Below are 17,116 nucleotides of genomic sequence, written 5' to 3'. Positions count from 1 at the left end.
GAGAGCTAGCCGAAAGATTATAGAATCAGACCCACAAGGACTTCAGATACTGGATTTATTAGTTGCAGTTTATAAGGTGTGTATATTTGATATGTTTAAATATGTAAAAGGAGTGCCAGAAGTATGAGCAAGGGATAAAAGACTATGAAAATGACAAGGGACAGTCAAAGAAGAGCATATAGAACTTTTCTAGAAGAGAGTATGATACTTGAAACCTACAAGCTCACGGGCAGGCGAAACAGCAGATTCCAAGCAGCTGAAAGGAGAAGTGAGGAGCAATTTGCAGAAATGAGCCAGGACGCAGCTCAGAGACACAGTGGGATGGAAAACACCAAAGTGTAGACAATGGAGACTAGATGACTAGCTGAGGATCACAGATCCAGAACGGAAATGGAGAGGAGGCAAGGCCACTTTTAAGACCTGATGATTGACATGAGCCTGCAGGTTCAGAAAGCCTAAACGCAACCCAGGCAAGCTTCAGCCTTTGATGTTGCTGTGGTTATTTTCAGGTGCCGCCAGCTTCAGATTCTTCTGGCATCATCCTTGGTGAGGGATGACCGCCTGAAAGTCTTCCTCAGTGTCCCAGCACCACATGCACCCCTGCACCTCCTGCTTTTCTGTGTGCTTGTGCATCGGAGAGCACCTCCCTCCTTGCTTCCTCCTCATCCCCAGCACCAGACTGCTTTTGCTTCTTACCACTTGCTCTTAGGCATGTCCTGGGGCATGGGTTGTTAGGGTGGTCCTGCCCCAACACCAGCAGAGGATGCTTCTACTGATGTGGCCCAGGGATGCTTCCTTCTCCTTCACCCCGGGGGCGGAGCTTTTTTCCCCTTCTCCCAGCCCTAATGGGTCTTCACTCTTGATCTGGGGGTGACAGGGATAGCTGTCCTCCCACAGGCAACTTAAGGCTTTTGTTTCTTAGGGGAAAGGGTCTGAGTGATGTTTCACGGTTTGTCTGCTGTTGGCCTGCACCACTGAGAGATGATGCTCTCTGGCCCCTGGCCCTGCCTCCGTCCTTCTCATGGCCCCCAGTGGATGTTCATAGTGAAGAATCCTGAGTGGGTGGAAACTCCTAGTGTCTGTGGTTCCCAGAGGCTCCATCTTTCCTAGTAGCCTACACTTGACCTCTTATGAGTTATTAAAGAAACACAGGTGCTTTCTTATACACATGTGAGGTAGCCCCATCTGCCGCATGTGCTCTGCCACAGGTGACTCAGTGCTCATGTCCCATCCTTCCTGGTAGTCCCTCTCTCCAGCTCCCATCAGTCCAGGATTGGTCTGGTCCCAAAGCCCCATTGGCCAGTGGCCAGTGATGTGATCCTTCCTGCTCTCTGCGCAAGTATGCAGAAGTAAAACATCCGTAAAATGAGGATAATGATAGTATCTACCTCATAGGATGGACATGAGGATCAAAAAGGCAGCCATAAAATAAATCCTAAAAAAAAAAAAGTACAAATGCTCAGGCCCCATCCCCAGAGATTTTGATTTTCTCCATTCAACTTAAGGTAGAGGCCTTTTTAAAAGCTCCCAGGTGGTTCTAATGTAAATCAGGGCCAAGAACTACTGCACACAATAAATTCTCCAGCCTCAACAGGAGCTATTTGCCTCTTAGCAGTTGCAAATAATTTGCACCTGGATGAATGGAGGATCTTCTCTCAGGTTTCTGCCTTTCCCAGTTGCTGCAAAGGTCTTTCTCCACGTCTCCTCTTTACCTTGACCAGCCAGTCCTTCCAGTCCGTTAGCACTTGTCTCTGAACGCAGTCCCTGCAGAACTGGACCGCAGTTCTGCAGTTTTCCTGCAGAACCTCACTGCAGGTTTCCCAGCATGCCTCTCGCTTTCCGCCAGCGCAGCCCTCATTCCCATGCGCTGTAATCGTCCAGGCAGTCTTCGCTCATGTATTGTGAATCTCCTCAGGTCACATATTTTATTTTTACATCCTTTGTGTCAAGAGTAGCACTTGGAGGAATGACTGGATCCTTGCTGGAGCAACATGGGGTATCAGCCAAAACGCCAACCTAAGTTTGAATCCTGTCTTCAACACTGCGTAGGCAACCTTTAAGATGATCCCCAGTGACCCCCGTGTCCAGGTATGGGCAGCCCTATGGAACCCTTCCCTCTTGAGTGTGGCCAGATTTCCCGACTCCCCTCTAGTGAATGGAACGCAGAAGAAATGACAGATGCCACTTTCAAGACTAGGTCGTAAAAGACCGTGGCTCTGGGCTGGGTGTTTGCCCTCACTTTCTCACTCTCTGGGAGCGGCCACTGCCATGTTGTGGCCTAACAAGGAACTGAAGAAGGCCTCTGACCAACAGCTGGTGAGGAACTGAGGTCCTGAGTCCAACAGCCTGCAGGGAACTAAATCTTACCCCAGAATGAGCTTGGAAGCTAATCCTCCCCGAGGTGGGCCTTCAGCGACAGTTGGACCACAGCCTCAGGAGAGATGCTGAACCACAGGCCCCTAGCTCAGCTGTGTCCTGATTCCTCACACATACAAACTGTGAGATAATCAATGTTTGTTGTTTTAAATGGCTAAATTTGGGGGTAATTTGTTACACATCAATAAATAACCGATACACTGGCTGTATATCCTTAAGCGGTGATTTAATCCACTACACTCCAGCTTCTGCCTCTATAAAAATGAAGATTATACCACCCGCTCCACAAGGCTGTTGTGAGACTCAAATGACATGCAAATTAAAGTGATTTGTACTGGAAAGTGTGACACAAAAGTAAGATATCCACTCCAGAAACATCACAGTTCAGACACTTAGAGGCTTCAATCTTAATTGTTTAATATCACAAATTATGAGCTCCTAAATTAACAAGCTAGAGGTGTATAGCTAACTTCATTTTATCTGCTGGAATGATGCTGTAGTGCCCAGCTGTGCATTTAATTAATTTAATAATAAATGCCTATGAACACGTAACTTTCTTCATTTGTCAGCTGATGATTAACTCCTGTAGTAAAAATCACAGCATCCTCCATGGGTGTTTTAGTTCTCTAATTATGTTAAACTTAAGGGCTGCTTTTGTTCCAAGAATGCAAACAAGGAGAAAGCAAAGTAGGTCTTATATTCAAAGCCCTAGCCCTGTTTCTGCTTGGAGCCCGGACTGTTGCATGGGTTGCACGATTGTAGTCAGCAACTGACACTCAGTGAGGGCCTTCCCTTGCCCCGCATCGTGCTGACCCCTGAGAACGTGAAGAATGTGAATGCGGACTCCGTTCTCATGGAGCTCAGCGTCTAACAAGGGTGATAGAGCCTCAGAAGCCTTCCGTGCAGCGGAACCAAACGGTGTGTAATGGGTAATACAACCTACGGTCTTTAGAAGTGGAGGAAAAAGTCAGGAAGAACTCAAGGACTGAGACCTGTTCACTGGGCTCGAGAACAAGGAAAATTGGATGACATGATATTTAGGCAGAACTTGAAAATGTTTACAGTGGTTCCTATCCCTTAATTACCTGCTAATATTTTTTAAAAAGTCAGCCATTCCTTCAAAAATTGTATTTGGGCACCTATTATTTGCAAAACACTCTGCTTGATGCCATGGAGCACAAAGTTCATGGGAGAAGATGTTCCCAAAGAGAAAGAGTAATAGCAGTAATAGCACCACTACCTACCACCACACAAAGTCCTGAGGGCCAGGCATTGCATTAAGATCTTTTATACCCTGTCTCCTTTTATCTTCACAAAAACTTTAAGAGGAAGGTAAAAGTGTTGCTATCAAAGATGAGGACTAAGGCCCAGGAAAAGGGAGCAATTTTCCCCAGGTTATACAAGCCTACTTGTGGAAGCCACTTCCTAATGTGGCCTCATCAGGACACAAGCCAGGACCTTTCTCTGTACCTCGCCACCCAGCCTATCTACTGTGGCTGTTGATAGCATCAAGTGACATCCTATGGAATATTTTACAGTTTTACAAAAGCATCTTCATACACCGTCTTATTTATTTTTATGACAAATCTCTGACCTAAAAGTGAGAAAATAAAGCTCAGGCAGCTTCGGTGACTTGTCCAGGATCAGTCAGCAAATCTGAGGTCACCCCGAGATTCAGTATGAGATTCAGACCCAAGATTCAGACCTGAGCATACAAGAGTATTACAACTTAAGGAAGGAATCCAAGGTCAAAGGTAAGGCCAGAAGGCAGGCTGCAGATGCTACAGAGTGGGGTAGAGAGAGATCATGGTGGGAGGAAATGAGGAGTTATCAATGGAGGAGTTGTGTCTTTAAGGATGGAAACAGCAGGTAGAGAGGTACTTGGGGGGGCTAATCCTGTGAGGGGGTCTCCCTCACTTCCACAGAGTGAGGAAGGCTCTGGAGGTCCAGGTGCTAGATCCACCCTGCACCTTCCCCTCAGAATCAGTTCCCTCATGTCTAATACCGTGTGATGCTCTTTATGCCTGCATAGCCCTGGTGTGAGAGCTTGAGGAACAAGGGAGGAGTAATCTGAAAGATGTGAAGCATTTTACAAATATCCACCCTTCTTATCCCAATTTTAAACAAGATGAGCCTGAGGTTTGGAGTCTTGAGGAGCTTGCCCAGGATCACACAGGAGGCCCAACAAAACCCAGGCATCAGTACCAAGCTCTTGAATGACCAGCCAGGACTGCATGCTCTCAGCCTCAGTCGATATTTGGAGAGACACCAATTGCTGAGCTTTCTGTCCATGAAGACCTGCTGCTTTCTGTGATCATGAAGACATAAGCCAGCTGAAGAGAGAAACCTATCTGGTTGGAGCAAGGTAGATGCAATGAGTTTGTCAAGGATGGTCTGAGGTCAGGCCCCCTTGCTCTGCAGAGTTTGGGCAGTCTTACCCTCTCTGTACTCCGGCCCCCACCTGTAAGGAAAGATACCTCTAAGGCAGGGCAGCAGTTCTCAAACTTTCTATGGTAAAGTCCATGGGTGCACCTCAATAATGGTTCAAATACATAAAATAAACTGCATAGGATTACAAGAGAGACAAATTATATTGAAATGCACTTACCAAAATATTGAAATATTTGTGATATAGTAGTATATCATATATGCTTCTTTTTTTTCCAGGTTCATAATTTGTTGTACAAATTGAGTATCACATGATGAATTGACATTAGCTTCTCCAGGCATGGGAACTTAACTTAAAATCCTTCTATGTTGCTTTCATAGCTGCTGTTTTTTTTAGACCTTAACTTGAAGTATAAGGGCATCAAAGCAATGCCTCCATATGTGGCCAGTACACAATTCATTCTACCTGTGAGAGTGTAAGAGTTGAAATATTTTTTGATACCAGTGAAATGGAATTGGGCATCAGTTTCTGGACCTGCCATGATTTCAATCTTGCAAAAGGCACCAATTCTGCTCATATGCTTCTTTATTAAATATTAAATAAAAGGTCTAGCAGTGGGTCTAGTAACTATTGTATTTCCAAGTAGACATAAGCATAAATGATATTTTAAAACATTTGTCATACCTGTAAATAATATTTTTAGATGTGCAATTTCTATTGGTGACACAGTTAGATACTTCTAAATATACTACAGTAGTGTGTTGGCAATATTTACAAATGAAAAATATTACATTTCAGTTAGAGACTAGTGAAGCAAAAATGTCATTTTTTTCTATTCAAATTCAAATCTATGTATATCCTCCATTTTCCACCCAAGAATTCTATCCACGAATCCTTTGGGACCCAAGATTAAGAATCCCCAGTTTAGGGGCACCTGGGTGGCTCAGTCGGTTAAGCATCTGCCTTCAGGGTCCTGGGATCGAGCCCCACCTCAGGCTCCCTGCTCAGCGGGAAGCCTGCTTCTCCCTCTCCCGTGCCCCCTGCTTGTGTTCCTTATCTCTCTGTGTCTCTCTCTTCAAATAAATAAATAGAATCTTAAAAAAAAAGAATCTCCAGTTTAGAGGAAATAAAAGAAGGCATTTAAGTAGAAGGCAATAAGTTATGGAGGAAATGACACTTATGATATGATTGCACTTACTGTTAATTGTTTTTTATTTATTAATAATATACCATGTTCCATTATACTTCACTGCAGATACTAATTATATTAATTATTACTCACCATAAATATTAGTAAAATGAATGGCTGGACTATTAAGCAAATGTTTGTTTTTAAGTCATAAATTTATCCCAACTGTTACCTTAATGAATTAACATTCTGTGCCTCAATTTCCCCAGATCATTGATGGTCAGCATAACAGTAACAAAAAGTGCAATGTGAGGGTCAAGAGTATGGTGTCTGGAGTCTGAAAGAATTGGTTCTAGCACCACCATGCACCAGCTGGGTGGTCATGGGCAAATGCTTGACCTCTCTATTCTGTTTTAATTATATAAAGTAGGAATAATGATAACAACTTTTGAGGGTTGTTTGGAGGATCAAGTGAGATGAGATTTTTTTAAAGCATTTGGTGCTGCATCTAACACATAGTAAGTGCTTAACTAGCTGTTGATATCACTGCAAGTACAATTATTATTATCTGTTATCATGGGGCATTTTGGTGATTGATTGAAAGTCAGTATCTCTGACCCATAACACTGACAAGCTATAGGCTCTTTCTCAGGCAGACTTAGAGGTGGTGGGCAGGCATAAAAACCCGTACCTTGCTTCGGTACCATCAGGCGTAGCTAGAAAAATGGCCCAGAGAACAGCCCTTGTGGGAGTAGTGTGACTGGAAAAATAGGTTACGTTTGCCGCGGAGAGTCTGTTATCACCCTTCCCGAGTGTCTGCAATTTTGTGTTGCCACCTCTTCTGGAATCCAGTCTCTGGTGTCCAGCCTTCTCTCCCTAACATTCCCCGGTGCGCCTTGTGCCAGACAGGACGGGAAGGGGGTTTTATCGACTGGTCCTCTCCCGTGTGCTTGTGCTCTCCTTAGGTGGTGAGTGTCCCAAGTGTGGGAGCCTTGTTATTTTTTGGTGCTTCATTCTTTTAAGGTCCTGCTTTTGAGGCCACATCTGCCTAATTTGAACCAATGAATAAGACCGAGGTCCTGAGGATGACTCAGTTTCCAAAATGCGGCATAAAATACATCTGTATCTTAACAGAGGCTTTTAATACCAATATGGAGATGGTGTAAGGCTCCACACGTGGACCCACGTACACCTGAGTTGCCTCTTGGGTCTGCTGTATCTTAGCTGTGTCACCTGGGGCAAGGCAGGAACCTCTCTGAGACCATTCTTCACTTGTAAACTAGAAACGATAGTAGCTAATTAGCCGTTTTGTTAAAATTGTGAAATGAGATTCTGTTTATAAACAGCTTACTACCTTAAGATACTGAAAATGGTTGAAGAATAGAATTAATAAAAATAACGGGACTTTCAGCTTATGGAGGAACATTGGATGTGCGATTGGCAGGCCTTCCGAGGCCTCTTACTACCTCATGGAGGAAGCTGCCTGCTCTGTCCAGGAGTGTTGTTTGCCCCACACTGCAAAGTTCTCACCAACACAACACTCACGAGGAAAATTTTACCCAACTAATCATATCCAGTATGGAGGAAGGACAAGATCTAAAACAAAAACATAAACTATCCTGGGTAATGTTTCACCTCTTGCTTTTGAAATCCTCCTAAGCACCTGGGCAGCCTATGAACGGACAAAAATCAAAGTCAGGCCAGCACACAATGGCAGGGAAAGGCCAAGACTTGAGAATGACCGAGGGCTACCAGTCTCTTTCCCTCTTCAACTTATAAAGGCTTGAAGAGGCAGTTAGCATAGCCTCTGGGTCCTCCTTAAAGTTTAGGGCTCTTCAGCTATGGAATCCAAATTACTCTTCTGGATGCTTGCCCAGAGCAAAGCTCTGGCTTCGAATTCTCTGGACGGCAGCCATGGTAAAGACATTTGCTCCTGCCAGCATGTAAAGGAAAAACATGGACTCTATCACTCAGGCAAGAACACAAATCAAGCGTTTCTAGGATACCTCAGTCAGGAAGTTTTGTCACCAGCTTCTCAGGATAGAGAAACCATGCCCTCTGCTCCCCACTTGGCTAATCTTCACTAGTGTGGCAGAATGGAAAAGAACTTCAAGAGATTGAAGAACACTCTGGAAGAACCATGGTTCATGAATTTAAGAACAGAGACTCAATCTGCATTTTCAATCCCGTGGGCCTCATGTGTTTCCACATGCTCAGGAACAGTGTCTACTGAGATCCAAGAGTACCTTTGGTAACACTCTGTTCTGTATTCTGTATGTTCTTTTTTTTTAACTCTTTGGATTTTAGGTGTAAAGCTTTGATTTAATCAAACACCTCTCTGAGTTGATGATGCACTATTATGTTTACTCCCACAAGGTCTCTTTTTATTTTATTTCAGTTTCCCCTTCATCCCTCATTTCCCATTAATATTCACTACCATTAAGTAGGCACCTCCTCTAGGATGTTTAATAGATGTTCTCAATATGTATGTATCTGTGAGACATGTGTAATGGTATTTTGTGTATGTATGTGCCTTTAGTTTACATAATAGCCTCTCATTATATTTCTTACCTTTTTACTTGCCCCTTCTAATATGTTCACTAGTGTATTGCTTCCAACAGCTGTGTAATATTCCATTTGATGATGGACAGCTACTTGCTGCTACAAATAAGTCTGCAGTGTACATTTTTCTTTGCAGTGCCTTATGGGCTTATGCAAGATTTTCTTATGCAAGTTTATGCAGGTTCTCAGGAGAGAGACTGCTGTATTGTAGGATACCCAGACTCTAATTCCCCAAAGAGCTGCCAGATTACTTTCCAGAAAGACTGTGCCAGTACCACTCCTGCCTGCTAAGCATATGTGTTTTGGTTTCTTTCAACTTCTTGAAATCTTGCAGTCCTCTAATTTTTATTTTTTCCAGTTGAGTGGATATTAAGTGGCATAATATTGTTGTTTTAATGTTGAAGTTTCTCATTATGGGTGAGGTTGAGAATCCCTCGAACTTTAGCCATTCAGATTTCTTCCTTTTGTGCATTGCCTATTTATATGCTTTATCCATTTTCCTATTTTTTCAATGATTAACAGGAATTCTTTTTTTTTTTTTATAGAGAGAGAATGAGGGTGTGAGCAGGGAATAAGGGCAGAGGGAGAGAGAGAATCTCAAGCAGACTCTGCACTGAGCATGGAACCTGAGTTGGGGCCTGATCTCATGACCCAAGATCATGACCTGAGTCGAAATCAAGAGTCGGGTACTTAACCAACTGAGCCACCCAGGCACCCCAATAGGAACTCCTTTTTTTTCTTTTTTCTTTCTTTCTTTTAATTGTTATGGTAATCACATACATTACATCATTAGTTTTTTAAATTTTTTATTGTTATGTTAATCACCATACATTACATCATTAGTTTTGGATGTAGTGTTCCATGATTCATTGTTTGTGCATAACACCCAGTGCTCCATGCAGAGTGTGCCCTCTTTAATACCCATCACCAGGCTAACCCATCCTCCCACCCCCCTCCCCTCTAGAACCCTCAGTTGGTTTTTCAGAGTAATCAGAACTCCTTTTTAATCTAAACATTAATCCTATTGATTTTAAGCTTTGAAATTCTCTTGGTTTGGTACCCACCTATTAACAACCACTTTCTGTGCCTGTGTTGAAAAGAGATTTGTAACATTTATGTAGTCAGACCCAACACTCTCCTACCTTATCGTTTGTGCTTATATGGTCTTGTTGCAAAAAAATCTCTTTCCACCCTATGGGCATATTTCCTCCTTACTAGTTTTAAAGAGCCAGCTTTCTTAGCACCATATACTAAGCAATTTATCTACTCCCCACCTCTATAAGACATCTTCCTTCCACCCCTCTCTATTTCTGGGCATTCTTATCTGCTCTGTTTTGTTTCTCTGCTGCTGTTCTAGTATATATTCTTGTCTCCTTGCTCTTTTGTGCATGTGTGTGTGTTTGTGCACACATAAAATTAACAACTATTTGTGAAACTTAATTCTTCAATGTAGACTTTAGAATCAGTTTGTCTCAAAAACTTCTGCTGGAGTTTTTGGGAACATATGGAATATATAGATTAATTTAGGGGAGAACTGACAGATTTATAATATCAGATAATTCCATTCCTTCATTATTCATGTCTTTTTCTATGCCTTTTATAGAATTTGAATGATTTATCCATATACTTGTATGCCTTCCTTTTTCTTTCTATTCCTAGAAACTTGAGAGATTCTTGATGTTATGAGTGGCAGCTCATGTTCTGTTATAGTTCCTTGTTGGTTATTGATGGTGTAAATTGAATTTGTATCTGGCAGCCTTGCTGAACTCTTACTAGTTCAGAAGTCTATTATGCAGTGGGTTTTCACTGCAGCTCTGACTCCTTTTATTAGGTGGTACCCTGAAGCCAGATGCATGCTTGCTCTTTACATTTTTCATTGCTCAACATCCTTAGAGTTTTTTCATTCTGGTTGACTTGCAACAGGCTGGAGATCATTTTTCAGCATTTACTAAGCTAGATGCTACCCTAAGAACTTTTCATGTGTTGTCTTACTTTATCCTTACAAGAACCTTATTTGATCCTATTTTTATCCACACTTTACAGAGGAAGAAATGGAGGTGAGGATGGTAAGTTGTCTTGGGTCACACAGCCAGTGGGAGACTGAGACAACACCAGGTATTTGACTCTAAATCCCAGACCCTTGAAGATCGCACTGCTGTAAGCCTGGGCCTTCGACTAGTTTATGATGAGCAAGGTAAAGTCTGTATTATTCGTCAGTATACACAATTTTAATGAAAAACAGGTTCAGTTTTCATAATTTTCCCTCGCTATGTTTGTTCTGATTGCATTTAATTAACTCTAATTTAATATGATCTGTAACATAATTATAATACATATATTTATATTAACTGTAATAATAAAAAATAAAAATTATCTCTAATAGTAAATGTATAACTGGGGTTTGGTATTTTGCCTGTCTTAGTTTTTACTTATTTTTCTGATCATTATTTTATTGTGTTTTATAAAGGTGACATTTTGCATATTAAAAAAAAAGCAGGGGCGCCTGGGTGGCTCCGATGGTTAAGCGTCTGCCTTCAGCTCAGGTCATGATCCCAGGGTCCTGGGATCGAGTCCCGCATCGGGCTCCCTGCTCCTTGGGAGCCTGCTTCTCCCTCTGCTTCTCTCTCTCTCTATCCCTCTGTCTCTCATGAATGAATAAATAAAAAAAAAAAAATCTAAAAAAAAAAAAAAGCAAACTGATTCTATACCTCAGATAGTTTCAGAAGCACTGACCTTCAGCACTATCTCTTGCTGGGTTAAATATCTGAAGATGTAAATAGGATGGAACAAACATTATGAATCAGTCTATATTTCGGTGTCCAGTTGTCTTGTTTAAGATAGGTGATTTGTATTTCTGAAATGTTCCAAATGAATGAGAGCCATCTTGAGAAAGCCCCTTTCTACAAAGGAATGCCTGAGAACATTTCCTTATAATGTCCCTACCTAGCCCTCTCTGCTATTTCAGACCTCAGTGTGTCCAATGGATCTGAGGCAAGAATTTCCTGCCAAGAAATACCAAGCAATACCAAGAAATACCAAAGTCTGAACTTTGAGCTAGGGAAAAGTCTTTTATTCTAACAAGCAACTTCTAACCTTTAGATTCAACTTTCCCCTTTTTGGAAAAAGAAGATTATGAACTTGAGCACATTATCTGGTGGTTAATTATGTAGTTGTTGACAATATTAATGAAACTGTTTCATTTAGAATAAATACTAAAGTGCCCGATTTGAACATAGATCGAAGTATTTAAGCCATTGGCACAGGTGAGCTTGTATAGTAATATTGAGATACATCATCAAATCTGTGAAGGAATATCTGATAGCTGTAAAGTACTACAGAATTAAAATAATATATTTAAGATCAAATTCCATTTCTTAGAAAAAGTTGTATAGGATAGTCTTCTGACATCATTCAACAAGAAGGGCAATTTGGTGAATTTACAATCTGGTTGCTTTAAAAAAATAATTATCTGGCTATATTTTTTAGTGTATAATGTTACCATGTTTCAAGCATAATAATTAGCAGAGCTAGCAGAAGTAACACAGCTTTTACATTTGGATTTTAACTTTCCTGGATGTCACTTGTACAAAGATTTTTATAGCAGCCCTATTTAGCTCATGGAAAAATAATGGGAAAAAATCCAAATATTTAACAATAGGAGAATTTTTAGTAAGTCAGCTTTATAAGTATAGTGAAATAGCTATTGCATAATCTTTAAAAAAAGTAAGCAGAATAGATCAGTATATAACAGTGGCGGTACAGGAGGATGAGAAATAAGCAACAACATAGCAAACGGGATACCTGTAGGAACTACCACCGAGTAAGAATATGTGTAAGAGTATGTTCGTGTGTTCAGAGAAAGAATTGGAATTAAGCCAGATGGAATGTATTGTGTTTATTAACTGTAAGGTTATGATTAAAAAGCATTGAAAAGTACATTTTTTGGTTGTGATTTTAAGAAAATCACATAAATGTATAGATAGGTTTTTTAAATCTTTTTTTTTAATTTCAAGTTTTTATTTAAATTCAAACATATGGTAAAATTGGTTTCAGGTGTAGAGTTTAGTGATTCATCTCTTACATATAACAGCCGGTGCTCATCATAACAAGTGCCCTTCTTAATGCCCATCACCCATCTGGCCCATCCCCCACCCACCTCCCCTCCAGCAACCCTGTTTGTTCTCTATCGTTAAAGAGTCACATATGGTTTGCTTCTCTCTCCCTCTCCCTCTCTCTCTCTTTTTCTCTTCCCCATGTTCATCTGTTTTGTTTCTTAAGTTCCACATATGAGTGAAATCGTATGGTATTTGTCTTTCTCTGACTGACTTTTTTTGCTTAGCATAATACTCTCTAGCTCCATCCACATTGTTGTGAATGGCAAGATTTCATTCTTTTTGATGGCTGAGTAATATTCCATTGTATATAAATATAATGTATAGATTATGCAAGTTTAGGAACTTTCTTAACTCTCAGATAATAGTAATAGGGAGTACATAAAAATTTTTAAAGGGGGGTATTTTAGAAAATTTTAGAAAAACACCATGGCCCAGGCCAAATCCAGCCCATTGCCTGCTTTTGCAAATAAAGGTTTATTGCATCACAGCCACATGCATTTGTCTAGGCCCTCTGACGGCTTCCCAGCTACAAGGGCAAAGTTGAGTGTTTGTAACAGAGACCATTTGGCCTGAAACCCTAAAATATTTACCATGTGGCTTTTACAGGAAAAGTGCCAACTCCTAATCTAGATATTCACTTGAGAAGATATGAATTAGAATCTACTCTCATTTCTGGGACTTCCACTTATATAACATATCAAGGAAAGATCCAAAATTACTTCAAATCATTTAGGTCTAAGTCTGCAAAGAGGTGTGATTGATGGATTCCAGGCCCAAGAGGGTTTGGAAAACATACAGGACACTATTTTCAGAGTTGAGAAATTCTAGAGCATGGGTTTTTCTGTCTAAGCAAAATAGTCACCCATAAGCATAGCAGAGTTACAAGACCTGTGTGTGGGGTAAAAGTGGATGACCAGAACCTTCATGATAGTCTGGGTCACCTGAGCCCGGCAAGGCTTCCTGAGGAGCTGTATCTGCAAGGCTCTCCTGTAGGACACCATCTCCACAGAGGGACACACAGTGTTTCTATGGCAGCATCAAATGTGCAAAGAAAAACTGGGCCTATGAATTTCCTGAAGGTGTCAGAGCAAGAAGGAGTCCTAGGAGACATTAATAAGCAGGGAGCAGGGGGACCCGCAAGTTCTACTTCCGGGTTTTCTCCTGTGTCATTTGAGTCCTTCTACCTCCCCCTCCCTCAGCCCTGCAAAGAAGGCGTTTTTGTCTTGGGCTGCAGGTGAGCGGTTTGTTCCCAAATGGATTTATACCTTATATCCTGGGACAGGCCATCGGAAGCGTCACACCTGACGGTTCCTCTGTCCTAGGATCTTAGAAAACATGTCAGGTTGCTCCCAGAACAACAGTTAACTCTGTTTTGAAGTCACCTCTGTGGATACAATTGTAATCTCTTGTGAGAGAAATGAAATTTCTCAGTTTAGAAGTTGGGGGAGAAAATTGGTAGTTTTTAGCAGCTATTTATGTGAGATGAAACGCCCTTTCTGAGCTCCATCGTGCACGGGATCACAGGTAAACTTGTATTTGTAACAACAGAATTCTAGAGTACTCGCTATAGGCTATATACCTACTAGGCACTGTAGACTCCCTACATACTAGAATACACACACACACACACACACACACACACACACACACACACCCTGTGGCTGGTAACAGGCCCCTAGAAACGCAGCCCTGACAAGGGAGGAGGGGATGGGAGGAGCCTGGCCACCGCCAGGCTAGAGATCCTGTCAGTGAGGGTGTTTGACTTCCCTGTCTGCCCTTACTGTCTCTGCCCTTTCCTTCTTGTCCCTTGTCACTCTCTTCCCCACAGGACCCCAACCCTGCAGCTAGAGCATTTAGACACCTCCCGTGACTGAAGAGAGTGTTCTGATTATTTTATACTAAAGTATCAGTGACTCAGGTATGATCCCTCTCAAGGCCGAAACTGCGTGCTTCTGATCGTCGTGCGCCCACGGCGTGGGGTCCGGCGGGCAGGAGAGTCTCTGGCAGGACTGGGGGGACAGAGGGCTCCTGCGTGTCCCTCAGACTGCACAGCCCATGTCGGCTTAGCTCCCCTCCTCTCTGTGCCCACCTTTCCTAGGTGCTGAGGGAACTTACTCCCGAGCCAGAGAAGACTGTGCTCCGAGGCCTCCCACCTCCGGCATGCATCTTCCAGACTCCAGAACCTCCAGAGTAGCCAATGCAATGTGAGGAGTCCCAGCCAGCCAGCTGGTGGGGAGCTCATGGCTCTGCTTTCCTTTTTCTCTTTTCTTTCGCACCCTCTCTGAAGAGAGACAGCGTCTGGGAAAACCACTGGCTACACCAGATTAAAGAAGTCACCACTGAGGGGCTGGTCCCGGGGCAGATAAAGCTCCAGAGAGGAGCCCGCATGAGGGAGACAGGCAGAGACAGCTGGACAGTGGGAGCTGCTGGGGAGAGAAGGTGAGGAAGCCAGGGTTGTTCCAGCGCTGAACCCCGAAGTGAAGTTGATCTGGGGCCCTCGCCCTTCTTGAGCTTTACCATGTTCTCAAGCTGGCCGGCCCTTCCTGTGCTTCCCCTGGGCTGCCTCCGGGATACACACCTCTCTCAGCCTCTGCCCTCAGACCATACCTGTTTGGAGGTAACCTTCACCCACCCTCTTTGTTTTTCTGTCTCTTTTTTGGGTTCTACCTCTCTTTTTCTCTGAGGAAAAAAAAATCTGTGCTGAAGCTTTAGTGAATGATAATGAATTAATTAGTAGACTTTCTTCAATAAAATATTTACATTTTGAAAGGGGCCAAAGAAAAAGCAGAATTTCAAAGGAAGTTCCTAAAATTGCCTCCCCACCACCAGTGTGTCCCTGAAGTCCTGGCCCTATGCCCGTCTTGCTTGTATGTATCCCTATGTCTTCCCTGCAGGACAGTTTTAGGGACCACAGTAATTTGAGCTACAAAAACTATAAATTGTCTTTGTATACAATTATAGGATATTTGCTAATGCCCAAAGGAGCTGAATTTTAAACTTATAAATAACGTTAAATTATCTTTTATTAAGTTTAAGCTTTTTTTTTTTTTTTTTTTTAGTGTGGATCCCTGATTTACATCCTTTGAAGTATTATGAGTCAGTTGGAAACAGGAGTGGGGAAATACACAAAGGGAAAGAATTAGTAGATGGTTGAGTTTTACTAAAAAAAGTCTCCCGAACCCAAGTTTGAGGGAATCAGTTGGTCATTTGCTCTTACTTAATGCAGATGGATTGCTTGACAAAACCCTAAAAGGCTGTTTCTTTTCTCCTAGTTACCATCATTCCCTTGACAGCAACTACCATAATTACTGGGGTTTTTCCCGTCAGGAAGTGAACCCAGTAATTGAGAACACACTGGGTGAAGCTTGTTTTTCTCCTGCGACAGTGGGAAAACCTTTCACATGGGTTAAAGTAAACTAAGATGCTCGCTCCTCTATCATATTTGCACACTCCTTCCCCTGGAAGGAAGGTACCGTGAGCTCTTTTTAGATTTGTTTGGAGGTCAGGAATAGACCAGTTACTTTGAGGAGGAGAAAAAGTTAGTCGGAATTAATTTATGGTGCTTGCTTTATAATAATTATCATAACAGTTATATATATTTGTATGAACCCAAGCATACACACACACAAAAGATTCATCGAACCAGTAGGAGGCTGAGAAGAGACTTACAGCTGTGTTTCTGACCCTTTCCACTGGGCCCTTGCTATCAGGAGTGTCCTGAGGGTCATTGTTGCTCCTCAGCCTCCGCACTGGGTCACACCAGGGCCTCCTGGGTGACAGATAATGAGTTCCTCACAGTACAGTGTGGGGCAGGGGACATTAGCAAATTAGACAGCATGCCTAACAGATTTGGAAAATTTTCACTAGAAGAAAACAAACCTTTATTGATTTTTCCATATGACCTAAGATATCTGATTGTTATTCTGCCCTTCCCTCTCCGCCTCTAGATAGAGCGGGCCCATCACTGTGAAATCAAGCCAATATTTACCTCCATTGTATGCCTGGTGTCCTGACGCTCACGTGTGGATGAAGCACAGAGGAGAGTTATTACTGCCGGTCTATTTTTCATGTCCAAAGACAGTAAAGGAACCAGGATGTCCTCCTCTTAGAGAGGAGAGAAAAAACAAACAAACAAACAAACAAAAAGAAACACTTACTAAACATGAAAAATCTTTGGAGTACTTTGTAAACATCTTCAGGAGTTAAACCACCTGCAAAAGGCTAATGGGCCCAGTCTTTTGAAAGTTTGTTTCTTAGCAAAGGAATTTGTCACCTGTTTATGGAAGTCATTGAGTTCTGTTGTGTAGCTTCCTCATCAAAAGCATGCCCTGGGTCCTCATTAGCACGGGTTCTCTTTCTAAAGATATTCCCTTTGATGGAGCCACTTCTACTCTCCACAGCTTGTTTAAATTGTATAGCCTCTATTCTCTGTCATTGTTTTGCATAGCAGAAAAGGAAATTTTAATTGCTGTGTATTTATAGTCGATCTCTAGACTGTCAGGTTAATTCATGCATCAATTCATCAGTTCATTTAATAAATATTGA

The 17,116-nt window shown here is 42.1% G+C and overlaps 1 pseudogene; it reads right to left on the bottom strand.

Moving 5' to 3' along the window:
• Positions 1 to 5,117: 5,117 nt before the first annotated feature.
• LOC148162814 (ATP synthase F(0) complex subunit k, mitochondrial pseudogene) lies at positions 5,118 to 5,306 on the bottom strand (annotated as a pseudogene).
• Positions 5,307 to 17,116: the final 11,810 nt, after the last annotated feature.

The sequence above is a fragment of the Eumetopias jubatus genome, unplaced genomic scaffold (assembly GCF_037043125.1).
Source record: "Eumetopias jubatus isolate StellerSeaLion01/CBP00866 unplaced genomic scaffold, mEumJub1_p1.0 scaffold_12, whole genome shotgun sequence".
Taxonomy (NCBI): Eukaryota; Metazoa; Chordata; class Mammalia; order Carnivora; family Otariidae; genus Eumetopias; species Eumetopias jubatus.
Note: the sequence above shows the minus strand (reverse complement) of the source record. Positions and strands in the feature narration are given on the sequence as shown.